This window comes from Schistocerca serialis, chromosome 6, assembly GCF_023864345.2.
Source record: "Schistocerca serialis cubense isolate TAMUIC-IGC-003099 chromosome 6, iqSchSeri2.2, whole genome shotgun sequence".
Taxonomy (NCBI): Eukaryota; Metazoa; Arthropoda; class Insecta; order Orthoptera; family Acrididae; genus Schistocerca; species Schistocerca serialis.
Window position 1 is genome coordinate 745,654,621 of NC_064643.1, and position 3,720 is coordinate 745,658,340.

At 42.2% G+C, this 3,720-nt stretch overlaps 1 non-coding gene across 1 annotated transcript; it reads right to left on the reverse strand.

The window, feature by feature from the left end:
- Nucleotides 1-3,388: 3,388 nt before the first annotated feature.
- Trnat-ugu (transfer RNA threonine (anticodon UGU)) lies at nt 3,389-3,462 on the reverse strand. Its single transcript has one exon. It is a non-coding gene; the product is annotated as a tRNA-Thr (tRNA).
- Nucleotides 3,463-3,720: the final 258 nt, after the last annotated feature.

Sequence of the window (3,720 nt, forward strand, 5' to 3'; positions counted from 1 at the left end):
ACAGTGGCGTTTTGTAGCACATGTGTTTCGGGACGGTTTTCTCAGCTTATCACCAATACCGTGGACTTACAGATCTGTGTCGTGTGTGTTCCATATGTGCCTATGCTATTAGCGCCAGTTTTTTGTAGTGCCACGTTGTGTGGCACCACATTCTGGAATTATCCTTAATTTGTGAGCATGAGGGCAGTTTAGGAGTCGAGTTCCTAAATTGTCGATTACATCACATCAAATGAATTTTCCACGGTAATTAAGGACCTCTGTACGCTTACCTAACAATACGATTCCGGGCTTGTGAGGAGATTATAATTTTCTGAAGCCTGGTTTAATTAACATACAGGGTGTCCGAAAAGTCTTTCCCTGTTTACATAAATTGATAACTCAGGCTGGAAGTAAGATACAAATATGAAACTGGTGTCTAATTGTTTACAAACTATCAAAGTTTTTTTCACACATCAGTAAACTTCCACATGAGCACCCTTGGTAGCACGTAGCACATCTAGGTGATATTCAGTTTCCGTCCACATATTAGCCAACATCACTGGAGGGATCGATTCAACGGCTGTGGTTATCCGTTGCCGCAGGGTTTCAAGATCTGGTACACGTGTTCGGTAGATCTCGTCCTTGACATAACCCCATAAAAAGAAGTCTGATGGGGTTATGTCAGGAGAGGGTGAATGCCAAACCGTTGGCCCATCACGACCAATCCATCGCCCAGGAAAGGTCATGTCAAGATAGGCACGGACGTCCAAGCCCGAATGAGGCGGTGCACCGTCCTGCTGAAACGAGACATCGGGGTGATACTGAAGCAGCTGAGGAACAGCATACAGTTGCAACATGTCCAGATACACTGCAGATGTTATGATAGCCTCAACGAAGAAGAATGGCCCAATAATTCGGTCGTGCAGTAGCGCGCACCAAACATTCAGCTTTGGACTGCCTCTGGTGCACTCCATGACCTCGCCAAGGGGTTGTGAACCCCAATTGCGCACATTATGGCGATTCACTACTCCACTGACAAGAAAGGTCGCTTCGTCAGAAAGGGTAATTCGTCTGAGATAACCATCATCGTCCTCAATACGTGATAGCATTTCGACCGCAAAGTCATATCAACGTGTACTGTCATTGGGCAACAATGCAAGTGGAAGTTTACTGATAGTATGTACTGATAGTATGTACTGATAGTATGTAAACAATTAGACACCAGTTTCATATTTTTTATCCTAATTCTAGCCTGAGTTATCAATTTATGTAATCAGGGAAAGACTTTTCGGACACCCTGCAGAGTTGGTACAATACGGCTCATTACTAGAGGGCTAAAGTAGCCGTTAGTTTGAATCTCAGTTCTTTCATCATCAACTTACAAGCCCAAAACTGGAAAGGCACCTTATCAAGATGACGACTACCCACAAGTCGTGTGGATGTAAGTCCACTGATAGCGCTGTATTTGTCAGCATTACTGAACGAGGCATTGCGAACTGGTAGGGTCCCGGCGGTATGGAAAGCAGCTAGAGCAGAAGTGATTAAAAGGGGAAAGGATAAAGACCCAGAATCATCCCAAAGCAGAAGACCTATTTGACTGTTAAACGTCGTGGCCAAAGTCCAGGAACGTCTGCAGTGTGATCAGCTGCAGGCGCACATTGTCGATATTGAGCACAGGGAGCCTTGGCAGGGGTTCATGAGACACTTGGTGAGGAGAAATTAGTCTGGAAAGACACGAAAATTTCCTGCCCTCCAAGATAGCCTCATCTCTGTTTCTATGGTTTTGACTTTTGGGACAAGTAATACACTCCAAAATAGCTAAGAAACAGGCCACTGAAAACCTACAGCTGACATTCCTCAAGCACAACAGCTAATCGTTTTGTTAATCGCCGGAATTTTATAGCATATTCTGTAAAGAAAAGTTCTCCAGTTTAACGTAGGGATTGCCCTTCGGTATTGTTGGACGCTAATAACACTGGATGTATGGGACTGGCACAGTTATTGTTTTTTGAAGTACTTGCAAAATATTTATATTATTACTACTGTCACATTATTCATGTATCTCCTGTAAATGTTGTCACCTGTTTATTGCACTGTATTTACACGATACCAAATAAGTAACATTCATACAGCTGGCCATCACATTTTCCCAATTTATTTGTAATTAATGCTCACTGAATATGGTATTCTTTGTAATATAAATACTTGTAATGCTACCTTGATTCTTGAAAAAAGGAAATACTGCTACTATACTTGATTCAAAATTTCAGTGCATCATAGATAGTCCGCAGCTGGTGGTCGTGCGGTAGCGTTCTCGCTTCTCACGCCCGGGTTCCCGGGTTCTATTCCCGGCGGGGTCAGGGATTTTCTCTGCCTCGTGATGACTGGGTGTTGTGTGCTGTCCTTAGGTTAGTTAGGTTTAAGTAGTTCTAAGTGCTGGGGGACTGATGACCATCGATGTTAAGTCCCATAGTGCTCAGAGCCATTTGAACCATTTGCACCATAGATAGATGTTAATACAATTGTTAGTGTCATATTATCCATTTTATCTCACCTCTATGTTGCTCCTTGTATACAGCACAGTATTTACATAATAACATATAAGTAGCATTCACAGAAGCTGGTTACTACATCTGTCAACTTCATTTGTAATATTATACGCTCATAATGTAAGGTTTATCTTTGTGTTTTAATTTTCATTAAGTTATGTTATTGTTTAAAAACAGTCATTCTGTGAAATCAAATCAAGCTGTGTATTGTGATGTCTCTCAGAGAAAACGTCTCTGACAATGTTGTGCTTGTAACTCTGTAATCTCTGTGATAACTTCACATGTGGCAAATTCTTTTTGGTGTGTGTGTGTGTGTGGTGCTTTGTACAATATGGTGATGTACAAGTTACATAAGTGCTGGATATATTTAGGAATATGCGGAAAATACAATGCTGCAACTTCGCAACTAAATCGCGCGGAATTTTCGACGTAAGTACCATAACCACTTAACCTCACACATTTATTTACGCTGTATTTCATCGTTTGGAGGTTAGTTTTTTTCACACAGGGCGCTTCTAACACTGTTTTTCTACCGTAGGGCAAGAACACACCAAAAATACGAGTACTTCGCCACAGTGGAATAATAAAAATCGAAAACGGACAATAATGTAAAGTGTATCTTGAAAATCATGTGAACAGCCGTCTGATGATGAACTTGCCAGTTCGAAACCGGTAACGGCGCTATTTACCTAAATAAATAGCAGTGTTAATAGTATATATGAAGACAGTAACTGTTCTCGAAAGGACAGATACTGTAGATGACCGTGCAGCTTTTCCCTGGAATAAATGATGGCTAACTGAAACCCTCAGCTGCCGACAGGTGTTGTTGATATACCTCGATGTGGACAGCTGAAAATGTGTGCCCCGACCGGGACTCGAACCCGGGATCTCCTGCTTACATGGCAGACGCTCTATCCATCTGAGCCACCGAGGACACAGATGAATAGCGCGACTGCAGGGATTCATCCCTTGCACGCTTCCCGTGAGAGGTATATCAACAACACCTGTCGGCAGCTGAGGGTTTCAGTTAGTCATCATTTAGTATTAATAGTGGCTGGTTGCTGTTTTCTTCTTTGTAAGAATTAACCTACATTAACTGCACACAGCCACGGTCTCACCATGTCAGTTTTAGACAAAATTTTCAACTTTAGCCTTGAGATGGTCTATCTGGATCGTTTCAAGAATGTCGTGA